The sequence below is a fragment of the Cheilinus undulatus genome, linkage group 14 (genome assembly GCF_018320785.1).
Source record: "Cheilinus undulatus linkage group 14, ASM1832078v1, whole genome shotgun sequence".
Taxonomy (NCBI): domain Eukaryota; kingdom Metazoa; phylum Chordata; class Actinopteri; order Labriformes; family Labridae; genus Cheilinus; species Cheilinus undulatus.
The window spans coordinates 19,893,295-19,909,113 of NC_054878.1; positions in this window are offsets into that span (position 1 = coordinate 19,893,295).

The following is a 15,819-nucleotide window of genomic DNA, read 5'->3' on the forward strand; positions in this document are numbered from 1 at the left end:
CTGCTTAATAAATAGATAATCACATCGGCTCCCCTCCTCCTCCTCTCAGCTTGATTAAAGCCCGCTCAGGCTGGGCTTCATTAAAGAGTGGAGGCAGCATCGCTTTCTCTATAGGAAGCTGACCGCACTGACACCCGAATGTGTCTTACTCCTACAAGGTTTCAGTGATCGCTCTGTTGTTATCATAAGTGGTTCTCAAAAACAGTGTGGAGCTGTAATGTGATGTGAGCGTGCCCCTGGAAGAGAGGATGGGTAAAGGAGGCAACATTGAGGTACACTCACCGTCTGCATACAAATGGGCGAGCAGGGACGAGAGACTGAGAGGCCGACAACAGATTTAACATCTCAGTGAGCGGGTGAGGATGGCGCAAGCTGGCAGCTCCCGTCTTCTCCCCCTCTCTCCCTCCGCGGTCCAGTCTTCACTCAGACAGCTTCCCTGGTGATGATGGTGGTGGTGGCAGAGAGGCGGAGGTGACGGCGGCAGCATCGGGCCAGCTGGCGTCCCGTTGGAGGGGCAGGTTGGGAGGGCAGCCAGCCCGAACTGTCAGAGGCCTGCCAGGGCAGCCGAGGAGATGGGAACCCTTCGATCTGCTCATTGTGAGGCTGTAACAGGAAAGACACAAACACCGGAATACTTTACTGCAGATAACATATTCTCTGAAGACTAGATTATGTTTTCTACCCTTTAACCTTGAGTTCTAGTGCTTTCACTTCATGCGCACTCTCAAGCTGGAGATATGAGCCACACCAGAATGTCATAACAGGGAAAAAGCAGGACTTGTATCACTTAAGAACAACTGCAATAATAGGGAGATTTTACATCCTTGGGAAAGTTTTACTATTTTGACTTGGAAATGTGTCACCACTAGAGAAGTGTTTTGATATTGGTGAAATTTAGAGACAGGCAGATCTGGCAGAATGTGATGGTTTGAAAATAGTCACAGGCAAATGAGGCAAAAAATCTGAAAATTGCATGTGTATTGGGGTTGTTTAGGTTTCAGTTATCAGAGTTTTTCTTACATATACAATGCCTTAAAAGGTATTCAACCACTTGAATGTTTACCCTTTAATTGGTTTTATAAATCAGCCATGGATTTATGCAAAGTTATGTCAATTATATAAAACGATGTAATGTAAAATACGTGACTGCAAAAATATTCATCCTCTTGAAAGGGACTGACCTAATTCAACAGAAGTCACCCAATGCAATGAATGTGTCTCGTAGATTGGTTTTCCTTGCAACCATTACATCACAAAGACAAAAGAACACTCCAGGCAACTCAGAGAAAAAGTTATTGAAAAGTTCAAGTTAGGGGATGGATCACAACATCACAGATACACCATCCCTACTTTGAGGCATGGTGGTGGCAGCATCATGATCTGGGGATGCTTCTCGGCAGCCAGCCCTGGAAGGCTTGTAAAGGTAGAGGATAAAATGGAAGAATATTAATTTCCCAGCAAGACAATGAGCAAAAGCATCCAAGGAAGCTATGCAGAAATGGTTTGAAGACAACAAGGTGATTGTTCTGGAGTAGCCGAGTCAAAACCCAGACCACAATCCAATAGAGAACTTGTTGCTGGACTTGATAGAGCTGTTCACCGCAGATCCCTGTGTAACCTGACCAAGGTTACACAGGGTTCTTGAGCAGTTTTGCAAAGGAGAATGGAGTAAAGTTGCAGTATCTGGATGTGCAAGCTTGAAGAGGATCCACACAGACTCAGTGCTGTGATTGCAGCCAAAGGTGCATCTACTAAATACTGACTTGAGGGGGGTGAATATTTATGCGGTCACTTATTTTACATTACATATTTTAAATGACATCTCATTGTAAATATCTCTTTTCACCTTGACATTAAGAGGGTTTAATTGGATTTTTTTTTAAACAATAAAGCTAAATGATATTATCCACAATTGATTTATAAAATCAATTAAAGGGTAGAACATCCAAGGAGTTGAATTCTGTTTATAGGCATTGTAATTGCCTAATTACTTACTCCAGCAATTTATATGTGGTGAAAACTAGCCTGTATTTAATGCATCATTACCAATGATACAAACCTCCTTGTAAATCCTCACATTTTAGTTTGTGTATCCTTTCAAAGGCTGATAACAATGCCTGTTAAACTGACAGCCTTTAACAGCATGAACCCATAAGCATCCTCAGTTTACAGAACTTGTCCAATTATTTTGAAAAGTATCTTTCTTACATGCGTGGTAAAAGAGAAGAGTGCTGCCCACATATAAACAAGACCTTGTCAGATCTGCACGTAAAGAGCTATCACAAATACACTTAAATGTGTGTACTGTAAAATGTGAAACGTAAAACACTGGATGTTTTTTTTTTAACTCTTTCGAAGGCAGAAAAGGTTTACACTTTCTTCCTGTGTGACAAAATCCTTTCTAGCAAAGACCGTCTGTGCAGGTGTCTAGCTCTTTTAGATCCATTTGTTGTAAGTGGAGTCCTGTGGGGGTTAGCACTGTTGCCTCACAGCAAGAAGGTTCCCATATTCAGTCCCAGGGCCTTTCTGTGTGGGGTCTGCATTTTCTCCCCTGGCATTTCCTCCCACAGTCCAAAGACATGCTCATTAGGTTAATTGGTGAGTCTCATTACATGTGAGTGTGGATGCTTGTTTGTCTATATGTGGATGACTGGTGACCAATCCAGGTTGTACCCCACATCTCACCCAGTGTCAGCTTGGATTGACTCTAGCCCCTTGTGAATGAGAACAGCAGTAGGGATGCAAAGATGCATTAGTTCAACATTGGTATCAGCTGACATTGTGGGAATTAACTGATATCAATAGCAAATGTTTATGTTGTGTCTTATCAGTTTATTGCTGACATTTAGGACATCTAACTGCTGAATGTATAAAGGAATTTTTTTGGGAAGAAGAAGTTACTGGGTGGACAAACTGATTTGTTTGATAGGGAAATTTAATTTCTGTGTCTTACTTACTTCAAGGCCCTATAGGTCAAAAGTAGAGTCTCCTTGACGTGTTTTCATGGTCTAACATAAGGAAAAAATATTAGCATACTAGGAGTCTTACATAAAGAGGGGTAACGAAGAAAAAAAAAACTGTGTATTGGAATCAGCCAGTCAATCAGTACATCTATAAAAGGATGTGTCAGCAATGGATGGATGCGGGGGAGTTTGTACCTCTGTTAGCTTTAAAACTGTAGTTGAGCTCTCTGTTGTGACAGACACGTAGTCACTGAGTCACTGATGCTGTCATAAACTGATGAGTCTTGTCAATCAAACCAGCGCTCCACAAGGTCTCTACTTGTCAGTAAACCCCCTATTTTCTTCACGTGTAGGATCATGACCCAATGAAGGAGAAAAGCATGTAGAAAGGGCATTGCGCCCCCCAGATACACAATAAATGGGGGTGAACTTTCAGTAGCATCAAGGCCTCACACACTTTGTTGGTTTCGGCTGAACTTATGGCCTTTAAAACATGTTATACTTACACTTTATACTGGTGTATAGGTCTGAGGTCACGGCTGTCTATGCCTCTATTTTCGAGATAGAACAGTGGTTAGAGTCAGTTTTAACTCTATCACCTGCTCCTCTCTTACCTCCCCTCACTCTAACACACCTCTTGTAAATGAGAGAAATAAAACTTCTGATCCCCTGTTAGGATTTTAAATCGGAGCTGAAAATGTGACAGGTAGCCTCTGGTGTCTTTAAAAAGACTTTTCAAAGCCCAAAACTAATGTCACTTTTGGTTAACATTGTGGGCATGACTATACAGTGTAACAGATGGGTTCACTTCCTCCCCAGAATTTTGTGAGTTTTTGGTTAAAATGGGCCACAAAACAATGTTGGCTCAAATGTGCGAGCTAGAGATTTTTTTTTTAAGTGTTTTATTTCAAACCCAGAAAGCCTCTGGCTGTGTCTACAAACCACACACTCATTCCCTACTCCCTCTCAACTTGCCTCATATAGTGGACTATATAGTGGACTCAACTGCAAAAGACAAAAATGATTTCGAACACTACTCCGGCCGTGGGCAATGACATCATTGCCGTTTCACAATTAAAACATTTAGCAACAACAGCTAATAGATTTCCATGACAACAGCTGAGGATCGAAATTAACGATAGAATTTCTCTGAAAACTGATACTGAACGTACATATTTTCCCCCAGAATAAAAAGGATAATAGATTAAAAAGAAGTTGTGTGTCTTTAGTGACAAAATAGTGTACATTTTATGTGTATTATTGCTTATTTTTGCATAAAGGTGATGGTCTCATGTCTTGTAATCCTCATGGGGGGGAAGTTACTCTGCTTTGAATCCTTAACATTTTCCTACAGATTATACACTTTGGTAAAAACCAACAAACAAAAAAGGCTTTTAAAACATTTTATATGTGTCCCTGTGCTCCTCTCATTCGTCCGTCATGTTTGAGAGCAGCAACCGTGATGCATGATGGTAAATACTGCTGGGTTAGTGACCATCAGCTGTTCACTGCTTTTCACAATGCATTGTGGGACAGAATGAGTGCACTATATAGTGAATAACAGTGCTCACTCAGATACTCAGAAATACCAAATGGCATATTCCCTATATAGTGTGCTATATAGAGAACAGGGAGTGATTTTGGACACAGCCTTTGTGTCTTTCTCATTATCTTGCAATGCAAGAGCATGTAACCATTTACTTAACAGAGTCCTCAATTTAAAAGAAGTAGTAAACAGCAGAGATGGGCAGTGCTGGTCTCTATTCATCAAATTCTGTTATTGTTTTTGGTCGAGAGACCCCTGGTGGCAGAATTTTCCATACTGCACCTTTAATATCATGACTTATCTACCTAGTTATCTTGGGATAACAAAGCTTTTTTCTCATTAAATATGTTAAATTTTTGAGATCTCTTGAAAATAACAAAAATGTCTATTATCATGGGGGATGGTGTAAAATAAAGTGTATGCATGCATGTCCTCTCAGGGCTTCTGTAATTATCCATTTTTAAGACATTGTTGTTTTGGCCTCTCTATATTAAATCTTATTTTCATTCCATCTAAGGAACAAAGCCTAACATTTCCCATTAAATAAGTAGATAAAACTTTTGTAATCTGGTCAGGGATTTCTCTGTAAGGATGTGGTAGGTCTGAGGAGAGACAAGATGAGAACCATTACTTCAAAGGATGCTACTCCTGAATTGAGACACAGCTAATAACTGCATCTATCACAAACCAAAGAGATCCACTAACCTGCACTTTTACGAAGTCATAAAGCACTTCTTGTACTTTTTTAAATGTATGCAATGAAATGTCTTACTTGAACGTACTGTAAAGGTCCATCTCCTTGAACATTTTCCTGTTTGTCAGTCTGCTCCTGTCTGTCTGCATCATCCCAAATGTCTCTCTGTCTCTGGGTCTCTCCATTCATAGGCTGGTGTTTAGTGAGGCTCAGCGGACATTACATGCGCCATCTATTTGCCAGATGTTATTGCTTACACGGTGGCGATTTCATAAGGTGCTGTGACAATTTCATTAACTTTGCGGGGGGAATCAGGCACTCTTTTTCAGGAAGAGATGGAAAAAATGGAGAGAGGTAAAGACGGTTTTCTGGATGTGAAATGCTGTTACATTAGCGAGATGGGGGGAGGACTATATCTGTGTGGAATTACTGAGCACAATAGACGCGGCAGAGCCTTTCTCCTCTATTTTAATGAGATACGCTCGGCTCACACTACCTGCAGTCCTGGGCTGCAGGTAAATGAAAACGCACCAGGATGGCGTTCTGTATTGTTACTGACTAGAGTCTTGATCTGTTGGCAATGCGGCTGATTCTTATATCTGCCTGATTCAAATTTGAAATCCAGAGGCGTCGGATGATATCATACATATCCCATATCAGGAGTATACTGTGCTCTCAGAGTCAGCAGGAAGGGGAGTTTGGAGAAATTGCAGCCAGAGTTCTGCAGTCACATGGTTAATGGGCTTTCATTGAAAGCACAAGACGAGGGGTGATAGCCTCCCTGATCACATTAGTCACATATCGATCAAGCCCCTCTGTCTGCTCAGTAAAGGTGAACACGCAAGACATAATCCTGTTAGCATCTCTTCCCCCTGACTATCGCCCAGATGGAGAGGTATCTGTGATAAGAGTTTGCATCTGATGTTTCCCAGGAAGAGTTGTTTGCAAGCTGCTTTTGTTCAGCCTGTATCTAAACTTACAATATTCTGCACTTCTCTGAAGATCAAAACTACAAAAGTAAGTTGTTGCCTCTCTGTCTTTTCCACTTACAGAGGCTATATCTTATCTACTGAACAAACACAGGCAGAAGTATACGCACACGTATATAAATGTACATAAAGATGGTGTTTTCGACAGCTGTGTTTGATGCTCAAACACGTGAAGAGATAAAAGAAGATTCATCAAAAAGCATGACGCTTAAACTTAGCGGCCAGTGTTGCATAATTCATCACTGATTGAATCTGACAACTCCTTATCTCCCTCTTTCCAGTTGTCTTCGACAATGCTGCGACTTTTTCTTTACAGCTGCATTGTCTTTAGGTGCTGCAGGAGAGCAAGGAGTCTAATTTCCATTTTTGCACTCGGGCCGCATTAGCATACATTCCTCCATGCGGTAGCAAAAGGAAGGAAGGAAGGAGGGAGGGGGTAGCTGGGGTCCTCATCAGATAGGATTAAAGAAGAGAGTCCGCCAGAGCAGAACAGATTTAAGGAGAGACAGGAGGAGATAGCGGCGAAGTGCAGACAAATATGGAGAGGAGAGGGACGGAGGAAGAGTCACTGCATGAAAGCGGAGAGTTCGACCTAGTGCATGGTTCCTCTGCAGTACATCTCAACCTTTTAACAGACGGAGAGAGTGTCTTTATAAAAGCCACGTCTGCTCCGCTTCGATCTTTTCTTTCATTGTACCTCAAAAAGTACATTTTGCCAGCCAGGGTCAACCTATCAAAGTGGTTCCTATCAGACCTTGAAGCTGAAAGGATGCAGAAGGTGATATTCTGCAAGCATTATTTAACTTCGTACTTCATCTAAATACAATAGGTTTTCTGCCCTTGTAGGGAACATTAGTAAAATTGATGGTATTTTGCTCTGACAATAAAATCTGAACAGAGCACATTGAAGTTGCACTCATACAATGACATTGTTATGCCAGACAGAGATATTTTGAAGCATTTAAAGGCAATGTACTATACACTGGCTGATAGACGAGTCTTCAAACTGAAGATGACTGACTCTGTTTTTACAGGGGACCTGAAGATGAATGGCTCCCAGTTTAAAAGAATTATTTCCCCAGTTTCTGCCATTATGGCATTTCAGTCAGATTGTGTCAGTTACTAATGCTCTGCCCTTTCTCTATTATCCCTTGAGTCAGGTCAATCAAGCGGGATTTAAAAGTTGTACTTTCAAAGCAAATTTTAGATGACATTTATCTAAGGACCATACTTCAGGCAGGGCGATGATTAGCTATGCTTTTTAAACTCAGGAACCTGGACAGGAATGAAATCAGTTGAAGGTAACACAGGGACCATCCTTTACGAGACGGGTCTCCACGGTCTTTGCGTGTGATTGGAAAACAAATGAGTCAATCACATGCAAGAGTGCATGTGAAAAGGGTGCCAGAGAGTGCAGCGGTTGTAACATGCCAATCACGCACAGAGGCTATAGTTTTTGAAAAGTGACCCAAACCCTTGGCACTTGACCACATGCCAAACCAGAGTTTATTTCATCAGCTAACATAAAACTAAAAATGCTCATCAACTAAAACCTTTTTAGTGAAGGGAGACAGGACAATAACGACATAAAATATATCTTTAATAACTGAGCGGTCTGACTCCACCCCTGACGCCACCTCTCTCCGGAAATGGGTGTGGCTTAATGGATGTGGATCTTCTGATGGTATTTTCTTTCAAGCAGGGAGGGCCAACTGAACCTGGGGGCAGTGCTAACTCCCCACATGACATCATGAGGGAGAAATCTGGGAACAGCTTGTTTTAGCACACATCTTCTGAAAGGTGGAGAAAGGGAAGGGGAGGTTCTGATTTTTGGGGGGATATCGGACAGGCCAGAGGCCCATATTTTTGTAAGAAAAAATAATATGTGGCCTTTGAAATCAATGATATTTCACCACTGTGGAAACCATCTGTTTACACACAAATAGAGATGAGGTGAGAGAAGAGGTGGAATCTGCTTGTCTGTGTTCCTTTCTGTGTAGAGCAGAAAGCATATGCTGTTAGGTAGGTTGGATCTGTAGCTCTCAAGAGTAATACTTGCATCAAATTTAACTAAAGTGCACTATCTGTTTAAAAGAAATAATAATTAAACAGAAAGAAAAAAATTAATCAGCTCTGCAAACAGCTGTTGGTAGAATTTGGACTCAGAATATTAACATTGGCCTCTCTAGAACTGTTATACCCACTATCAATCAATGAGCCCAAATGTGAAGCTTTAGTCCCTGAGGAAGTTTTAATGGTAGGATATGACAGACCCTTCTCTGTATTCCAATATGACACATCTCAGTTGATAGGGTGCTCATCTAGTGCCACTGAAACAGTAACATGGCATAAAGTGTGAAGCATTTGTGCATATGCTTACATTATTTTGCAGTCAGCCGTTGAACTAGAACTAAATTCCAGACAGAGTCCAGACACAACACAGAATCAGACAGCTCAAATGTGGACTGTTGTTGTTTGGATCTCTCTGAGGTCACAAAAATCAGAGCAGAAATTACAATTTCCTGCTCTCCTAAAGAAAAGTCTTAATTAAAAGATAACTTGAGCGTCCTCTACTGCAATTTAGCTTTTAATGCAGAGTCAAATGAGATTTAATTTTGTGTATTTTGTATTTTATTCTATTGTGTTTTAATTTTGGCTCTGTTTGCATGCTGTTAGAAAATTATCAGGAGGTTGTTTACAAGATACACTGTTTTCTGTTTCATCATTTTGTCGGATGCCAGAAAACATTTGGTCAAAAGTCTCTGCCGATCATACCAATTTGGTTGTTTATTCCTTAATGGGTTTTTTTTCTACTCTAAAGAGGCAGATAATGTTCCAAACAATTTATCTGTCACAAACATTTGTTAAAAGATAACAAAACAGATTATTCGCTGACCCTTTTTTCCCTGTTATCATTTTCCAGAAGGGATCTGCTCTTAAATGCAATAAAGAGAAGGGTATCATGTGTACTTGGGAAGAAAGGGTTAGAACAGTGTTACTCAACCATTTTCAACAAAATAGCCAAATTTTAAAAAAACAAAACAAAACAAAACAAAACAAAACAAAACAAACAAACAAACAAAAAAAAAACAAAACATTGCAAGAGCCACAATCTAAGTAATAGAAATTGGCGAGAATTTGTTAAAGGGCAATAAATATAAGTTAAAGTGGTGAAATGGACAAAAAGTGGCAAGGAAGAGGCAAAAAAATGGGTGAGAGTTAGCAAAATGGGGGAAAAAAATTTATCAAAAATTAAGTTACAGGTGGCACAAATGCTCAAAAAACAGTTAAATGTGGCAAAAAAAGAGTAACAAAAATGTGCAAAAGTGGCAAAAATAGGAAAAGGCAGCCTCAATGTGCAAGAAGAGACAAAAAATGGCAAAAGCAGGGGAAAAAATAAAAATAGGAAAAAACAAGGTAAACAAGGCAAAAACTGGTGAAAAATGGCAGAACTTGAAAACAAAAAACAAGTGACAAGTGGCAAAATTGGTAAAAAATTGTAAAAATGTGCCAACAATGAGTAAAAAGAGACTTAAATGGTCAAAAACTGGCAAATAAGTTGCAAACAATGGGTGAAAATTGGCAAAAATGGGGAGTAAAATTGGCAAAATTTATTAAAAAATAAGTTGCAGGTGGCAAAAATCGTCAAAAAACAGTAAAAATGTGGCATAAAGACTAAAATGGACAAAGGGGGCAAAATGGGAAAAAAGGGGCATTAAATGGGAAAGGCCACTTAAATGGGTAAGAAGAGGCAAAAAAAACAACAAAAAGGTGGAAATAATTGGAAATAGCAAAAAGCAGGACAAAAAAGAAAAAAATTGTGAAAAGGCGCAAAAGAAGTGGCAAACTTTGGATTTAAAAGCTCTAAAAAAAAAACAAAGATCTAAAGTGGCAAGGGGGGGATTGCAAATAATGGAAATATACAAACAAAAAATAAAGGTTGACAATTTAAGCCAACTGTGCAAGAGTGGGAAACAAACTGATTATTGTTACTTGCAATGTATAATGTCTGAGGTTTAAAAGGACTTTCTAAAAACGTTTTCTGGGGTAAAAATATTTTAGACAAAGACAAAAAAGAGCCACACGTTGAGATTCACTGGGTTAGAACCTCACTTTACCACATTGTTTTTATCTACCTCACTTTTTTCTTACTTCATAAATTTAACATTTTCTCTTGAGCTGAAATGTAACTATTGACTTTGAAAGCTGTTACCTTTAAAATGGTTTAACACTTTGTTAAATCTCTGATTTACTGTGATTACACTTTGTGGAAAGCTGAGTTTAATTTCTGTAGCCACATTCAGGCCTACTAAATACCTAAAACATCTCAAAATGCAACATATCATGGAGACATGGGTAAAATACAGAACAGGTGAGAAACAAAGTCAATGACATCTATCAATCTAGAAATGGTTGCAAAGCCATTTCTAAAGCTTTCGAACTCCAGTGAACCCCCAGTGAGAGCCATTGTCCACAAATAGAGAAAACTTGGAACAGTGGGGAATCTTCCCAGGAGTGGATGGCCTATCAAAATCACTCCAAGAGTGCATCAACGACTCATCCAGGAGGTCACAAAAGAACCCAGAACAACTTCTAGACACCTTAAATAATAAGAAAGAGTCTGGGCAAAAATGGGGAGATAGGAGGAAATTTTCACAGCACTGTAAATACTTTAGATACTGCACATGTGACACCAAACCTGAGCCCTTTAATCAGCTGTGAGTGTTTTATTTAAAATCTTTCAGAGTTTACTGCTGAAAAACAAATCACTGAATGAGTCATTTATGTTACAACAGAGGATGAAAAGTTCACCTGCCATAATGTCCTTAGATCTTTTGAGGTATTGAATGAGTGTGAAGATGTCATTAATAGAGACATAATACATTTTATGATGTGGTATGTTGGCTCACCTTGGGAATAAAATGTTGATTTAAATCTATTTAATCAAAATTCAGAATATACACAATTTGGGGTCAAGTTTAGTTGCTAGTTTGGAAAGTAACCAAAAGATGCATATTTCCAAGATTCTTTGAGTTTGACTTTGAGTTCATTAAATAAAGAATAAAGATTCATATTCATGTTTCATAAACCGCATGGTCTCATAGCTACAAATGTAATGGGAGTTCATCCAACAGCAGGTGCAGCAGTTTACAATGCTCAGTTATTGCTCTTGTGTGACACTAAAGGACCATGAGCTGATGTGCATGGATGGGACACTGTAACTGGATTTGAGCATTGATATAAAGCCAGGGTCCACTACTACCATATTTACCCAAATGGACTGCATCTGCCTTGGTAAAATATTTGACACTCTCTGTTTTTTTAAAATGTAGAGAAATCTGATGAACTGGAAAATATACTCCACTTTAGATAATTGCAATTTTCTGAGTGACATTGTCTACATATACTGTATTGGTGTTCATCAAGGATCTTTGGAGTAATCTGAAGGGTGTTTTATAGTTTTAAATTAACACAAGGAATTCTGGTTTAATAAATGTGTATATCATTCACAATGTTTGTAGAAGTATTCGCCCCCTTAAATTTTTTACCCATTCATTGATTTTTTTTAATGTCATTTTTTAAACAATTTAAAAAATCTCTTTAATGTCAAAGTGAAAAAAGATTTTCCCAAATTAATGTCTATCAGATAAAAATATCTAATTTACTGTGACTGCAAATTTATCCACCCCCTTTAAATGTACCTACCATTTTTTAAATAAAAGGTAAAACATCCAAGGGGAGGATACTTTCTATAGACACTGTATGTCATTTGTAATTTTTAAAATGATGTCTGGGCCCTTTACAAGCTCAACATAGCTTCTGGATTCCCATTTCAATAAGGATTTTTCTTTTTAATAAACTTGGTTGATTGATTAAATGCTCACCTAGGGCACCCACTATAGTGTGACCCTCTATTTGGCCTATACCCAGACCAGGTCCTCTAGGCTGCTCACTTTCTTCTGACCCACAAACGTCAACTCACAGAATTGGAGTTGTATAAGAAAAGACTCTCCTCCCATTATGAACATTACACAACCAAACGCTGATGCTCACATGTGGATTGATACGCCATAATAGCACATAATAGAAGGTCTAAAGAATGTGCCTAAAAGCACATATCACACAGAGCTCAGAAAAACATGGTCTTTCTGCTTTTCCTTGAACACATCATCTCTCTGCAGTGTTTACAAAGACTTAAAAAGGAAAGGTGCAAATGGTAGAGTGACGGCCAGAGCCTTTGACTTTGTGTAAGAATAGTGTATAAAAAACAGCAAACATCGCTGAGAGGCAGGTAGGCTCGCTCCATATTGAACGTCCTTGTAAAGACTCTAAAATGATGCTCGATATTTCTTTTCAGGTGGAACAAACACGGTGTGCAAAGTGTTCCAAAAAATTGTCCTCCATGTGTACCCAGTGTTTGAAAAGATTTCATATTTCCAAATTTATGTTCATTTCAAATAAAACTGTTGGAGAAAACATTTTTCAAGTGAAGTTACACAAAATCCGTTTTTTTTTTTTACATTTTGTCTTTAGATAGAGCTCTTTTTTCTCACTGTGAAATCAAATACGCAACGATTCTACAGATACTGAACATCGTCATTTTTTTGGGGGGGGGGGGTAAATTTGTATTTATGGAGTGTAGTTTTCCAGCTGTTGTTAAATCAGTGGCATCATGCAGCTGGACATGATGTTATTCGTTCAGCGCATTAATAGTTACAGTCCTGTCTTACCTAACCTGCAGACCCATCACTCTCCTCAGAGCTCACTTGCATCCCCCCATAATTTATTCACCAACCTGCTCTCCTGCTCCAAACGGATAAGTTTGAGCACATCAATTATACACCTGTGCGTGTGTCTGAGTGTGCTGTTTCCTTTGACATACCTGGATAAGACAAGGTTATCTGAAATCTGTAAATGCATGTTTGACATGAGCTGCATTCCCACCATGACGCAAATATTTCTGTTGGTTCAAAAATTTTAGATATGGGCAACTTTTTATTTAGATGTCAGGGTGTTTGTTTTACTTGATTGAGGTTCTGTAGCCCACTGTGTCAAAGTTAAAAGTGCTGGTGTTACATAAGTTCATAGTTGTCTTCATGCATTCCTGAAATGTAATGTATGTAAACAACAGAGATGTACTAGAACAGCTGCTGGTTGTGGATCAAAAAGCTAATTTCATAGCATGTTTTTCCACCAGAATCATGGATTAAACAGCCACCTGGGCACATCCATCCGTCCATTTTCTTCCGCTTATCCAGGGCAGGTTCACGGTGGCAGCAGGCTAAGCAGGTCCACTGACACATCCCTCTCCCCAGTAACATTTTCAAACACTTCCTAGGGTATTCTGAGGTGTTCCCAGGCCAGATGAGATAAATAACCCCTCCAGCTAGTCCTGAGTCAACCCCAAGGTCTCCTTCCAGCTGGACGCACCCAGAAGACCTCCACAGGGAGGCAGCCAGGAGGCATCCTGATCAGATGCCGGAACCACCTCAAATGGCTCCTTTTACTGAGGCTCTACTTTGAGATCCCTCTGGATGTCTGAACTCCTTACTCTATCTTTAAGGCTGAGTCCAGCCACCCTCCTGAGGAATCTTATTTGGTCTCCTTGAACTCGCAATCTTATCCTTTCCCTAATTACCTAGAGTTCATGAACACAGGGTAGGGTTGGAACGAAGATCAGCCAGTATATTTAGAGTTTTGCCTTCCGGCTCAGCTCCCTATTCACCATGACAGGAAGGTACAACATCTGCAATACTGCAGTCCATTGTGGTCCATTCTACCCTCACTCATCAAAAACACACACCAGTTTTGAGCTATTCTCAAGATGCATTGCCTGATGTGAACCATGCTTTGCACTAAAAAAACTCTCAAAAGACCTAAAATTAAGAATTGTTGACTTGCATAAAGCTGGAAAGGGTTACTAAAGTATCTCTAAAAGCCTTGATGTTCATCCGTCCACAGTGAAACAAACTGTCTCTAATTGAAATAAGTTCAGCACTGTTGCTTGCTGCTCTCCCCAGGAGTGGCTGTCCTATAAAGATGACTGCAAGAGCACAGCGCAGAATGCTCAATGAGGTGAAAGAGAATCCTAAAATGTCAGCTAAGACTTAAACAAATCTCTGGCACACACTAACATCTCTGTTGACCAATCTATGATACGTAAAACATTAAACAAGAATGGATTTCATGGGAGGACATCACAGAGGAAGCCACTTATGTCCGTAAATAAAACATTACTGCACATTTGAAGTTTGCAAAAGAGCACCTGGATGTTCCACAGCACTCCTGGCAAATATGCTGTGGACAGAGGAATCCAAAATTGAATTGTTTGAAAGAAACACACCGCTACGTGTGGAGGTAAAAGGCACAGCACACCAACATCAAAACCTCATCCCAACTGTGAAATATGGTAGAAGGGGGCATCATGGTTTGGGACTGCTTTGCCTGAATGGGTTGCTATCATCAGTGGGAAGTTTATCAAGACATTTTGCAGGATAGCTTGAGGCCATCTGTCCACCAACTGTAGCTCAACAGAAGATGGGTGATGCAACAGGACAACAGGCTTCAACAGAAAAAAATATGCCTCCTGGAGTGGCCCAGTCAGAGTCCTGACCTCAACCCAACTGAGATGCTGTGGTATGACCTGAAAAGAGTGATTCACACCAGACATCCGAAGAATAATGCTTAACTGAAACAGTTTTGCAAATAGGAATGGTCCAACAATTCTCCTGACCGTTGTGCAGGTCTGACCTGTAACTACAGGAAACATTGGTTGAGGTTATTGCTGCCAAAGGAGAGTCGCCTGTTATTAAATCCAAGAGCTCACATACTTTTCCACCATACACTGTGAATGTTTGCATGCTGTAATCCAGTGGTTTTCAAACTTTTTTCGCCCAAGTCACACCTAAGGTTAAGCCAAAATCTTAAGGCACACCATATTTAAATCAATACAAAATAGACTTTTTAAATAATGTTACAGTCAAGGTGGCCTACAAAGGGAGATAAAGGGGAGAGCTTTCTGGGGCCCAGCCAACTGAAGGATCATGGAGATGGCAAAAGTGGGCAAATAATGGCAAAACAAAGTCCAAAATTGGCAAAAATTGGTAAAAAAAAAACAAAACAAAAACAAAAACAAAAACAAAAACAAAAAAAAAAAAAACAGTGGCCAAACAATGGATTCAAATCAGTAAAAACTTGCTGAAAGTGTCAAAATAGTGGCAAAAATAGATTACAAGTGGCCTGAAAGGATTAAATGCTGTAAAAAGGTGGTAAAAATGGGTTAAAAGTGATAAAAAAAAAGCAAAATTAGGAAAAAAAAGCGGTCAAAGGCAAAAGTGGGCAAAAATTGGCAAGAAGGTGGCATAAATGGGTTAAAAGTGTCCAAAAGGTGGAAAAATAGATCACAAGTGGTAAAAAAGGGTTAGATTCATAAGAGGTGGTAAAGTTGAGTCAAAAGTGATGGGAAAAATGGCAAAAAATGGTGAAACAATAGCAAATTTGGGTGAAAAGTGGCAAAAAGGTAGCAAAAATGGGTTAAATGTGGCAAAAAGTTCCAAAAAGAGTGGCAAAAATAGGTCAAAAGTAGTAATAAGAAGTGGCCAAAAAAAAGCAGTCAAAATAAATGGC